This window comes from Hyperolius riggenbachi, chromosome 9 (genome assembly GCF_040937935.1).
Source record: "Hyperolius riggenbachi isolate aHypRig1 chromosome 9, aHypRig1.pri, whole genome shotgun sequence".
Classification (NCBI taxonomy): domain Eukaryota; kingdom Metazoa; phylum Chordata; class Amphibia; order Anura; family Hyperoliidae; genus Hyperolius; species Hyperolius riggenbachi.
In genome coordinates this window covers 187,325,164-187,339,153 of record NC_090654.1, presented here as the reverse complement: position 1 = coordinate 187,339,153, position 13,990 = coordinate 187,325,164, and the positions used below count along the sequence as shown (strand labels likewise).

The 13,990-nt window shown below is 43.6% G+C and overlaps 1 protein-coding gene and 1 long non-coding RNA gene across 4 annotated transcripts in view; both read left to right on the top strand.

Moving 5' to 3' along the window:
* The window catches only part of PRICKLE2 (prickle planar cell polarity protein 2), a 500,639-nt gene that overhangs the window by 102,609 nt on the left and 384,040 nt on the right, over positions 1–13,990 (top strand). The window lies entirely within an intron of this gene.
* Positions 1–13,990, top strand: part of LOC137532838 (uncharacterized) — a 165,509-nt gene that overhangs the window by 11,358 nt on the left and 140,161 nt on the right. The window lies entirely within an intron of this gene.

Below are 13,990 nucleotides of genomic sequence, written 5' to 3'. Positions count from 1 at the left end.
CATTATTGTTCAATTCAAATACCTATAAAGAAAACAGATGATAGGAATGGAGCCATCATGGAGAATTGTCTGCAAGCAGCAGGTGGAAGCGCATATAAATGGACAGAGAAATTCTCCTGTCGCCATTGAAGCTGACAGTTCTGGAAGGATGATCATCCTCAGTCGGAGCACATATGGTAGTTATTGAGGGGAGATATGCACTTTCCACTCCTGTCCAGCTGCTTTGCAGGCCATAAACTGTACAGAAAAAAATAAGCCTAATACATAAAATCTGGATGAAGACTAAGGTCTGGTTGTTCATGGCTGCCAATCAAGAATTAACTCTCCAAGGGCATTCAGTTAGGCCCCGTTCACTTTTATCTGAATAGGCGTGCGTCGTGTGGAAATGCGATTTCCTGTTTATTGCTCAGCTAGTGTATTTCAATGGTCTTGCATTTGACCTGCGGGTTCTTGTTTTTTTTTTCCTTTTCCTTTTTGCAATTATTTTGTGTTTTTAAATTGCGTTGTCTATGGAAACACAGAAAAATCACATTTGTTTTGCGAAAAATCCCATCCAATTTTGAAGTTCATTAGATACATTCTTATGTAAAGTCTCTTCATTGATATGCAAGGAAAAATCACATAAAAATGCACACAAAAATGCTAAGGCTTTGTTCACATTACCAAATGCGGACGGGTCGTGCGTTCGGAACGCAACGCCATCCACGTTTGTATGCGTTGTGTGGCTGATCCCATTCACTGAAAGTGAATGGGACAGCCGCGCGTTTTGGGAAAAAATACGTGCAGCATGTGTTCCCGGACCGCATAGGTCCGGAACGTATGCAGTGTGAACATCAGACAGAGAACTAATGCACTGTCTGATGTCGTGCGTGTCGGCCTTCTGCACACGTTCCCGGAACGCGGAAGGAAACGCGTGCAGTGTGAACGGGGCCTAAACTGCAGAAAAGAAATCAAAAGACAAAACCCCCAAAAACACAGAATCAGACCCATGAAAAAATGCACTCCATGCATTATTTTAAATAAATGTATTAGACAATAAGTTCATAGAAGCATTGATTTAAAATAAAATCTATAAAACAACCAGGGTCTTCCTTGATCAATTTGTAAAAAAAAAAACTGAATGAACCTGGATCGGGAAAGGAAGTTTTTTTTATTAATTAAGCATGGGTAGAAACATAGGGGATAATGGAACAGCAAGATTTCTGCTGAACTCCGATCCACATCAAGTGGTGCAAGCTGGTAGGATAATTGATATTCTCCAACCAATTTTCAATTAGAAAAGTATTGGTTGTTTTTGATTGGTTCTAGTGAAAAACTAAAGTTTCCCAACAAATTACCAATGCAAATTGACACTCCTCCATTCAAAATGCAAATGTATTTTACTTACATTATAAAGCCTCACACATGCTAGACAATCCTCCAAGATAGTTGTTCAGCTGTGTTTTGACTGAGCATCTAGCCTGCGTACAGCTCAAGTTCAACGGAAAATGTACAGTAAAGATTGCATACTGGGAATGGGCTTTTATTGTTTTGTTTCCTGTCTTTGCCACGTTACCCAGAACAACTCCGTGGAGGGAATCTGAGACAACATCTGCTTGTAGTGCAAGTAGTACTGTATGTGTAGGAAGGTGATGCAATGACTGCTCACTCGGTGACAAATCCTGTGACAATGCATGTTTCTGTTAGTTTAATGTAATGCAAATATGCATTAGAACTGACAGCACATGTTAATCAGTAGACTTGCTTATGTTAAGTTGTGTATTATTGTAGCAGCACAATATCAGAATTTGATAACAAATGGTGTTACTGGTGAGCATTTATATGCAGCTTCTGGTTGTGGGGCGGTACTCATGACTCTTCTGTAGCACAAGGACAACTCCTAAACATATAGGAATTTGTCAGTCAAGTCTCAAATCCTCTTTAAAGGCTTTTCCAGGAAAACCAGGAAACTCCTGCTTGTTTTCATCCTCTCTGTTGCCTGTGAATGTTCTCATTGATCCATATCATGTTACATCTAGTGAAAATACACATTGTTCTAAATAATTATGCAAATTGTATTTTTCTCTGAATTTTTTTTCTAAATAGTTGATGCAAGTGTCAGTCTGCATAATTTTTGGGTCATCAACCATTAAGCAGCCCATACACTCAGCCGATTTTCTGGCCGACCGATCGATCCCGATCGATCGATCGATCGATCGATTGCAAATCGGTTGGCCAATCGACCGATCGACGGCCGATTTCGATCGATTTCGATGGATTTCCATCGAACTTGCAGGGTGGAAAATTTAGGTCGATCTGATGAGATTGCTTATCAGTTTGCATTGGCCTTAATGGAAATCTGATGGCAAAAAAATGCCATCAGATCGAATTTCAGTAGATTTCAAACTGAAATCTATTGGAATTCTATCCTGGTAAAAAATGTTCTAAAAACGCATCAGATAGATCATCAGATGCATTTCTTATCTATCTGCTGCCAATCTGACGAGTGTATGGGCACCTTTAGAGTATAATTTGAATGTTACTTTACAAACCTCCTAATGGTATGTTTTCAAAAATAAAACACTTAAAATGCATTGTTCCAAATTATTACGCACAACAGAGTTTCAAAATGTGTTGGAATTTGCAGCATTAAGGAGTCATGATTACTGAAACCAAAAGCTATTTTAATCAAAAACATACTGAATTAATATAGGACTTCTTACTTGATATCAGCTTCACAATTCTTACATCCATTGAACTTGTGAGTTTTTGGAGAGTTTCTGCTTGAATTTTCTTTGAAGGATGTTTGAATAGCCGCCCAGAACTGCTGTTTGGATGTAAACTGCCTCCCACCCTCATAGATCTTTAGCTTGAGGATGTCCAAAAGCTCTCGGGCCTCATCTCCTTTTATGCCAAAAGCAGCCATCGTTGCAGAGGTATACCTTGCAGTATGAGATGGTGCATTTTCATGCATGAAGGTGATTTTGTCATGGAAAGCACAGTTCTTCTTTTTGTACCATGGAAGAAAGTCACCAGTCTGAAACTCTACATACTTTTTACAGGTCATTTTCACACCTTCATGGACTCTAAAGGTGCCGACCATCTCTCCCATTATTCTGGCCCAAAACATGACTCTTCCACCTCCTTGTTGATGTTGCAGCCTTGTTGGTACATGGTGGCCATCCACCAACAAGCCATCTGTACCATCTAGTGTTGCATGGCACTTAACACTAAATAATGGCTGGTACACATGAGCTACAAATGTAGCTGGTCGCTAGCACACGGGAGCGTGTGCGCGATAGATCGGCGACAGCTCATCGCCGGGTCCCTCCGCATACACATGGCGGAAGAGGGATTACTGATGCGACGGAAGCTGTCGCCGACGTTCCTCCCCCCCGCCGGAAGCTCCGTGGATTCCCTATTGGTTACTGTCGCTAGTCCGCATACACACGCGGACTAGCTACAGTTGCGGCAAAGTTACGGCGACAGCTGTAGCCGGCAATTGAACATGTCAATCGCCTGGCGACAGCTCCGATGGGCGACGGTTCTGGGCGTGCGCGTCATACACAGGGGCGACCTCTCGCCGCAACACGCGCGTGCCACGTGGTTGCGCCGACAGCCGTACCACGTGTGTATGAGCCTTAACCTTCATGTGACGAAGGCATGAACTAGGGTTGGAAGATCCTCTGAAGGAATTAGGTGTTTAATCCTTGCAATATTCCTTAGATGAAACAGCTCACAACAGCTGAGATTTGATTCCTGAAGCTTAATTTCCCATCAATCAGTACTCCCAGGCTGCGCACAGAGTCTGAGTTGTTCAGGTCTGAGCTCCCTATCCTTAGCGGTGTTGGTTGAGACTGGGGCTGCTTTGCTGCTGAGCCCTGGCCCTCGATAACAAGAACCTCAGTTTTGTCAGCATTAAGTTCTAGCCAATTATTATTCATCCACTCCTGAAGCTCAGCTAAGCATGTGTTTACTTGTGGAGTAGGGTCTATCTCTTCTATTTGTGGTACCGCTTCCATCCGCTTCCATCGCGGTATGAGCATGACTGTACTGCACATGCACAAGTATGATGCTCACATTCCCAGAACCGCAAAGCAGCTTGTGCATAGAGGAAAAATGCAATACACGAGTGGCTTTGTGCTGCTGGGCATGTACAGACCATACTCGTGCATGCCCAGAACGGTTGTGCTTGTACTTAGATGGGAGTGTGGTAATGAGACAATATCCGACAAGCCCTTGTCGGATATATTTACAGGGACCCAGCCAATTGGTTAGATTGATAAGGCTTCCCTCTACTGAGGTAAGTAACTTATACTTCAAATCATGCTTTAGATTCACTTAAGCTAAGCTCCTAAAGCATTTTAGAAGACATTTAACCAATGATCCACTCTGTCAGATTAAATGTACAGAGGGAACATCTAAATGTATGTTCATATTGGTAATTCATCCACTCACCCTTCCCCAGGCTTCATACTGTCTACCGTAGATGTAATGATAATTTATTCTTCATAACTGGAGGTGTAAAAAGTAACCTCTGTACACAGAGATCCTAAAGTGACCCTGAATTAAATTCGAGCAATTTAGACCAATCACGATAAAATTCATAATCAGAAGTTACCCTCATTGAAAAAAGCTTGTCAACATTTTGTGGGCAGATTCTAAAAAAGAATCAAATTTATTTTGATCAAACATCAAAATCGATCATTGCGTGGCCACCTTAAAGGGAAGGTTCAAGCAAAAAAAAAAAATGAGATTCACTTAGCTGGGGCTTCTACCAGCCCCATGTAGCCATCCCGTGCCCTCGTAGTCACTCACTGCTGCTCCAGTTCCCCGCTGGCAGCTTTCTGACCTCGGAGGTCAGGGCCACATTGCATACATTTTTACGCATTCCAGCTAGTGCAGGAACAAAAATTTACGCGTTTCACCACTAACGCACCACTAACGCGTAAAAATGTATGTGTTAATGTTCCTGCACTAGCGGGAATGTGTAAAAATGTACGCAATTTGGCCCTGACCTCCGAGGTCAGAAAGCTGCCAGCGGGGGACTGGAGCAGCAGTGAGTGACTACGAGGGCACAGGATGGCTGCATGGGGCTGGTAGAAGCCCCAGGTAAGTGAATCTCATTTTTTTTTTTTTGCTTGGACCTTCCCTTTAAGCAAAATGAGCTTACATTTTTTTTATTGGTCAATGAAACCTTACATAAAAAACAAATAGTTAGGCCACCTTTCCACAGGAGGCTGAAGGCGGTAAATTCTGCCGCCAGGTAACATCACTGTTTGTCATTGTTTCAGATGTGGTGATGTTACCTGACTCCTACTTGTCATGTCTAAGGATGGCAACCACCTTACTCAGATGTCTGCTCCAAGTCCCTCAAATAATATTGTATATAGGACTTTCTTGAGCAGACAGCTGAACTTTTTGTAATGTAAGATATCCTTTAATATTTAAAACGGATTCTTCAACTAAAATGTATTGGCATAGTTTTTAAAATTAAAACTTGCAAACATTTTGCAAGGATATGATGTTTTCTTGGCAGACATGGTCCACTGGAGAGAGTCATTGGGACCAATCATAGCCGAAGAGTCAGTGCGGTCCATTGACACACAGCACACATTTCACTAAGGACAGAGGTGAACTATGCATGTTTTATAGAGTGTGCTTACAAGTGGTGGGATATGAGCTGTGTCTGCATGAAATGGCTCATTGACATTCTGTACAAGCTCTTAATATGCCACTGGTGCATAAATGTCCTGTAAAAATGCATTAGGGGTAATGGTAATGCCCGGTGGTGAGATGGAAGCAATTATAACTCACAAAATACTTACATGATTTGGTAATGGAGGAAAGAAACACTGTGAAATTCATGCTTTTGTTGTGAGCTGTATGCTTTTAATCAGAATAGCACCAACTGCGAAAAATAGGCACTCAAACTACTTTCGATGGCTGTAGTAAAAAATGAGGAAATGGAAAAATACAATTGGATAGTGCATTAAAAAAAACAATCCCTTCAATGACTTCAGTGTTTGCAGATTGTTTTAAGGTATAGTTTGTTTTGTAATCTACTTCGAATTATCCTCAAAAGGTCTTTTGCATTGCCATTGTATTGTAGTATTAATTTAAATGGAAAGCAGTTTTTTGACGTGTACTGGTTAAAGACATTACCTTTGACATAGGAGACCAGGGCTTGAATCCTGGCTGGAGACAGTCACCTGTTTAGTGAGGCCTGGGACCCACTTAGCGGCGATTTGGAGCAATCGTGATTTGGGCCTGCATTCCTACAATGTGATCGCTCTGAAATCACTCCAAAAATGCTGCAGCCCGATCGCAATTGCCAAACACAAGTACTGCAGTTAAATCATCCTTGTAGGGTTCCACTGCCATTGTGCTTTCCCAATCATTGGCAAAACGCAAATGTCTCTAAAATGCCACCAGTAGCCAACTTAGTGCACCCTTAGTGGTTACAGCTCCCAATCATTTAGACTGAGAGGAGAAAAGTGCTGTACAAATGTTAACATTATTATTATAATAAGAACAGCATTTGCAGGGATCAGTGGATTCCAAAGCTATTAGACGAAAAGTTGACAAGACATCTGGCCAAAAAACAGTAGAAATAGTAAAGCTGCATAAGAATTTGTCTCTTCCTTACACAAGAGGCTACTAAAATCTTGTACATGCTCTGATCATATCTCATCTTGACTGCTGTCACACCCTACTCTGCGGCCTACCAAAAAACATACTGGCACATCTCCATCCTCTACTGAACTCTGCTGCTCATCTCATCCACCTCTTCTCCCGCTCCTCTGATGCTGTCCCTCTCTGCCAATCCCTCCATTGGCTACCAATTACCCAAAGGTTTCAGTTCCACCTCCTAACACTATCATACAAAGCTTTACATAGGCTATCTGCTCCATACACTTTCTTATTTATCTCAAATTATCCATCCATTATTTTGTATTGCTGCACAATCTGTGTAGTAGGCATGGATCATGCAACAACGCACTGCAGAGTTTGTGACTTCTTTGCGTCAATTTCACTACTTCCATTGCATTGCACCGTGTCGCTGTAGTGTGTAAGTACCCATAGGCTTACATTGCCCTCGCAACGAGCTGCAGTGGTGAAGTGTAACCCCGACGCGACGCAATAAGTGGGAAAGTAGCCTCAAGTGTGGCCTACAACATCCATATTGTCTTCTGGTTGGCTGGCAAGCACCTTATACCATGTAGTATAAACGCTGCAGGGAAATGCATCCAGAAACATTTCCTCTTGCTTGGGCTTTTAAAACATGATGAGAATACTCCATAGGGTACTTAAAGTACGTTGACTACTTGTGACTAGTTATAACTAATTAATATTGTTGACGTCAGTTTAGTGTGATAATTTTTGATTAAAAAATTAAGGATCACACCTAAACAAACCTAAATACATTTGTTTTAGTTAATTAAGGGTATGTTAGAAACGTATTCATACAGAGGCGCTCACGCGCTTTATGGACCTGAACCAGTTTTCACAGAGGCGCTCACACGCTTTATGGACCTGAACCAGTTTTATATGCTCCTGTACTGCCTGATGAAGCGGGATTGTTGACCGCGAAACGCGTTGCGATTTTATGGAGCTGTGAATAAATTGTATATTTTTTACTCTGCATTTGAGTATATGTCCACTACCAGAGGGAGGTAAGTCCACCTCGACTTCCCTCTTTTTATCATTTTTAGAACATTGTTTTACTCTGCTTGGCGCCTCTGTTCGTACATATTACAGCACGATTAAGTCCACCCCTGGTGGAGGGGTTCTTTCCCCATTTTCCTATCTACAGAGAGCGACTTTTATACCTGAGTGGGGTCAGGTACTAATACTCCCCACCTGCCTGTCAAGTGGTTACCTGATGGTAACCCACCTTTGTGAGTATAAGAACCTTTGACTTTACATTATATATTGAGCTTACCAGACAATATTGCACTATTGGGCTCTTGGTGTCCTCTGTTTTGTTTTTACAAATACTGAATTATGGAGTTGTGAGAAAACGCGGAAAAGCCGCCGCAAGTATTCAGAGTAAGGCGGCTGATTCCGTGTTCAACATGACAGCTTGCGCGCATGGGCCTGCATCCACAAGCCTGACAGAGCGCGGAGAAACCGCCGCATGCCCAGTGAACATGGCGGCGGATTCCGCGCCCGACGCGGAGGTTTGCACGCATGAGCTTGCCACTAGCAGTATGGCCGAACGCGGGGAAACCGCCGCATGCTCTGACAGCGGTGTGGCTGGCCCCGCGTTCAAACCAACAGATGCATTACAACACATGTCTGGTGTGGCTGGGACTGATAGTCCACACAGGTTCAGAATGAAGCGCGCGCGCGCTGAGAGGCGCTGGAGAGCGCTGGTGTATATATACTGGGTGCTGGTCATTTCTCTGGTGTCTGGCGTTGCGATCACTACGTGGTAGCACTCAGACCTTGTCAGTATCTGTGATATAATATCTGTGTATTTATCTAGACCAGTTCCTAGGTGTTGATGATCAAGGACCTCACACCTCAGTCTAGGGAAAACTGTATATTATCTGTGTTATTATCTAGACCAGTTCCTAGGTGTTGATGAACAGGGACCTCACACCTCAGACTAGGAATTAGTTTACAATCTAGTTATTCTCAGACTAGTTCCAGGGTGTTGATGATCAAGGAGCTCACACCCAAGACTAGGCATTGTTGATTATTTGTTATGACCTTCTGCTTTCCTGACTTCTCTTCTGATCTCTGATTAGGTACTTCGCTATATCTGATACTCTGTTACTGAACTCTGCTTGTCTTAGGATTCCGAATCTGTCTCTGTCCCTGATCTGTCTGTCTGTTGCCGACCCGGCTTGTCCGACCTCGAGAGCTATCTCCTCAGTCTAGAGATAGCTCACAGACCTGGGAGTGACATCCTTCCTTGGTGTCACTCACACTCTGTCCTTCCTTGTGAGGAGACGCGGAAAAGCCGCCACAAGGGCTCAGAGTGAGGCGGCTGTTTCCGCGTCTAACATGGCGGCACAAGGCGAAGGAACCGCCGCATGGGCAGAGCGGTGGAGTCCGCGATGGATGCAGCGGATTGCACGCATGGCAAAGCGGCTGACATTGTGGTTGGATGCGGGGAGACCGCCGCTTGCTTGGAGAGCGGGGCGGTGGCCCCCGCGCCTGAATCAGCGGGTACATTGCAAGACATATCTGGTGTGGCTGGGACTGCTAGTCCACACAGGTTCAGAAGGACGCGCGCGCGCTGAGAGGCAGAGCTTATATGACAGCCAGAGAAGAGTCAGCTGACCAAGCGGGTCAGCTGACATTTTCACCACCTTCCATTGGTCCAGCACTTAGGGGTGGCGCTGGTGAGCGCTGTAGTATATATACTGGATGCTGGTCATTTCTCTGGTGTCTGCCGTTGCGATCACTACGTGGTAGCACTCAGACCTTGTCTGTATCTGTGTTCTAGCATAGTTTCCAAAGGTGTTGATGATCAAGGAACTCACCTCTTAGCATTAGGAATATTGATCTGTATTATTTGTTATGACCTTCTGCCTGCCTGACTATTCCTCTGAACTCTGATTCTGTACCTTGCTATTTCTGATATCCTGTTACCAAACTCTGCTCGTTCCTGGACTCTGTATTTGCCTCCTGATTCTGTACTTTGCTATTCTGATACTCCGTTGCCAAACCCTGTCTGTTTATTGGATTCCGTATCTGTCTCCTGAATCTGTACCTTATCAGACTGTGTGTTAACGACCTGGCTTGCCGACCTCGAGAACTGGCCTTACTGTTAGAGGCAGTTCCCAGATCTGTTAGTGACACCCTCTCCCTCTGGTGTCACTCACGCTCTGTCCTTCCTACACTCAGCCTAGCTCCTCCCCCGGGAGAGTCTAGGCCATCGGAAGGAACATACTTCTGTATAAGTACTCAAAGTATACTGTTGCATCTAAACACTCACTTGTTATCTCTGGTGTCCAGAGGTTAGTATATATATCTGATTATCGGTGATACTGCAGATCACCAATAATCGGGTATATTCTGTATTCTCGTTGATACTGAAGTTCACCGGTAATCAGACCCTCTCTGTGTTACACCGATCGTTACATTCCTCCTCTTAGTCTGACCCCTCCCTCGGGAGAGGCTCAAGCTTGCGGAAGGAACGTGTTTCTGTACAGTACTCCTTACTGTTCGGCACCTGCTCCTCAGGTGCCTTGCTCAGAGTATTCCTGTTACACCAAACACTCTCATTACTCAGGTGTCCAGAGGTTAGAGATATATCTGATTATCGGTGATACTGCAGATCACCGGTAATCAGATCCTCTCTGTGTTACACCGATCGTTACAGGAGTATGCCTAAAGGTACAGACTAACCAGCAATCTCATGGTGAACCAGAACTTATTGGAGTGTGTAAGGGACTACAATGGTCCTAAAAGCCCCCTTACTAAAATGCTAACAAAAACAAAAGTTTGCAAATTCTTTCTGTTTGGAGTATGCTTAACAAATACAAATGTAACAAGTGATACCTGAAGTGATGTTACCCACAGCAGGGGGTACTTGGTGAACACTGCATTTCATAATAGGGTGCATGCTGTAATAATGAGAAATATTGGCCTAGTGCATAGATTTAGGAATAGTGAGTGATGTGACTTCTTTGATGTTCCTCTTGAAGCACAGAGGAAGAAAGTATTGGCGCTACATAAATGGATTCTAATATTAAACTTTGTACAAAAAGTGACAATGTGGGCCACAAGGAGATTGTTAATGGAGTTTTCTTTCTGATAGGTAGGGAATTTACATCCAGTATTGCCTCCTCCCAGGGGCGTAGCAATAGGGGGTGCAGAGGTAGCGACCGCATCGGGGCCCTTGGGCCAGAGGGGCCCCGAAGTGTCCACCATCTATCACAGTATTACCTCTCTGTTGGTCCTGTGCTGGTAATAATCACTTCTATAGATGCTTTGAATAGTAGTAATCATTAACAAACTGTTCCCCATTCCCTTCTTGCAACTCTGACACTGTGGTTGTCCTTAGCAGGTTTTGGTGCGCCGTATCAATTGTTATGTATAGAGTGCTTGGGGGGGCCCCATGTAAAACTTGCACCGGGGCCCACAGCTCCTTAGCTACGCCACTGCCTCCTCCTGTGCACTCTCCATATACGTAAAGTGCCTGGATGGTACATTATCCCTCTATTATCCTGGTAGGCATCCTTGTGCTCTGTCTGGTGGTAGGAGAGCAAGTCATCACTGAAGGATGCACTGTGACCTCTCTATATAAGGCTCAGCCCTGCATGAGTCCATCCTTCTAGCCCCCCACCGCTTTAAGGATGCTTGAGTTTTACACAGCACTTCCCCTCAGAGAGAGTTTCCAGACAGGGAGAAATAAAATGTATCTCCGCAGAAGGAAGTTGTACAAAATAAACACGCTAATCTGCAAAACCCATTCTGTGTTGTGTCGATGCTTTCAGCAGACTGTAATGGTGCTTTCTTCATACACGGGGAAATAGTGAAACTCTAGAACACAGTGAGAGGCGAGACCAGAGATCACATTTCCTGTGGACATGAAAGACTCTGCACTCCATTCTTTCATCCATGTCAAGCTTGCCTCAGCCCCTGTTCATTCACTGTACACTTTGCAGCTGTTTACAGCCAAAGCTGCGGTTAAAAGGTGACATATTTTTAACGTTGTGAGCAGGATTTACAATTCAGCACTGCAGTAAGCTTTTAAAAGGCCTGGTCTGAAAAAGTGGAATCATTGCGGATCTAGTGAAATCTAATGAAGTCTATTAACACTTTTACCTAATTTCCTTTCAGGGAGAGAACACCTAGGACTTTAAATCCTGAAAACCTTTGTCTTTGCCTACCAACTTCCACTGTAGCGTATAGTTACAATCTTGATTGTACAATCTTACCACTTGGTACATCTACTACATAGGTTTGGTAAGATCATACAACCAATATTGTATCATTGATGGGTACCTTAAGTGGCAGTACAAACAAACAGTGAAAAATATGGGATTCTCCTATTACGGTATATTTCAGGGGCTGAATATTATTTTCTTAAAGCACACCTGAGCGGGAAGTAAAGATTTGTATGTAAACTTACCTGCGTCTTTATTCAACCCCCTTAGTCTGGCAGGTCCCTCAACGTCCTATGGTTCCTTTCTGTTCTCCTGCTGTCAGCTCTGAAATTAATGTGACTGGAGATCCAGTTGGGGCGACTGCACATGCAAGGTCCCGACTGTGCGCGCTCCATACTCATGCTTCCATCGTCAGGATGCATCTACACATGCACCGTTTTTAATAGAATGAAAGGCCCACATGTAGAACACTCCCAGCATTGAGAGTGGATCAGGGAGTGTGTGTGGGCGGAGCAGTGCATGCACAGTGGAGCTCCAGACCCCAATAATTTCAGAGCTCACAGCGGGAGACAGGAGGGGACCCAGTGGGCACCAGGGATCTGCTGGACTACGGGGAAAGGAAGAAGTCCTAGGTAGGTTAAAATCCCCAGTTTTGTGCACAGTTCAGATGTGCTTTAGCCTATATAAACACAAACACAGAGACAGACTGACATCTGACACACTGACATCTTTGCAGAGTATATAGTCTTGTCACTGTCACTCAGAGGGGCTCACAATCAGTTTAGGGGGAAGCCAATTATGGCTAAAGTTTTAGAGGAAGCGGATAGGCTTAACAGCCAGGTAACTGGTATTGTTTAGGAAAAGAACCTCCATATCCCGCTAACTTCAGGTGTCTTTTAAGATTTATTTTCTGTGTGTTAGAGAAGTTATTAGAAGTTACAACTCTTTATTCTGAATAAAACGGAAGAGTTCAAACTTCTCTAAGTTTTTTACATAGATCAAATAATTTATTATGAACAGGATTTATAAGATTCTACATCTGAGAGGTTCAAGAAATTTAAGAACCTTTTAGGATTCAGATTTGAATTAAGTTTTGGGAAAATTTGAGATTCGTCCCATGTCTAGTTTTTCTGAACCACACTACACAGCATTTCTCCAGTGCTGTCCAAATTGCAGTAAAACAGGAAGAACGTTGTGGCATTTATCAATTTGGACTACAGTGTCCTTTAATTTTGATGAAGTAAATGCACAATACAACAGAGATATAGTTACACATTGTACAACCATATTTCTGGTCCTATTTAATATAGGCAATATACTCTCTGGTGTGCATAACATTTCCCCATGTACCCCTTGACACGTTTACATTTACTAGCAGCAAATCCTAATTCAGTACAAATGATTGCTGTGTGAGGGAGGAGGCTGCCTACCCGCCTAGTGGCTGGATAGTTTATTGGTTAAGGGCTCTGCCTCTGACACAGGAGACCAGAGTTCAAACCTTGGCTTTTCCTGTTCAGTAAGCCAGTACCCATTCAGTAAGGAGACCTTGGGCACGACTACCTAACACTGCTACTGCCAATAGAGTGCACCCTAGTGGCTGCAGCTCTGAGTAGGCCAGGACTGCGTCTTGTCTTGTCTACTACCTAAAAAGCAGTGGTGGGCTGGATGCCTCAGCATTAGCCCTGCTGTTATATTTATTTTTTTCTTTTATTAAGATTTACTAGGGCCTCCGCTGGCAATTGAGGTGTTTTTGGAGAACCCAAATCGACAAGAGCAGGTTCTAAAGGGGGTGCGGCGGCCCTGTTAAACAGCACAAAGTAATATTAAAGGACATCTGAAGTGAGAGGAATATGGAAGTTGACATTTATTTCCTTTTAATTGAACAATGCAAATTGCCTGGCTGTCCTGCGATTCTCTGCCACTAATACTTAAAGCCGCAGACCATGAACAAGCATGCCGATCAGGTGTTCTGACCCAAATAGCTGCATGATTGTTTTAGTTCACTAACATCAATTTTATGTGCTATACTATCCTACAACAATCAGCAGACAGAGGGTTGGAACAAAGTCCTAAATCAGTAATAAAGACCTTTGTTTGTTGTAGGCTGGGAATGTATAAAAAGACTGAGAATCCTGACAGGTTTCATTTGGAGTGGGGGGGGG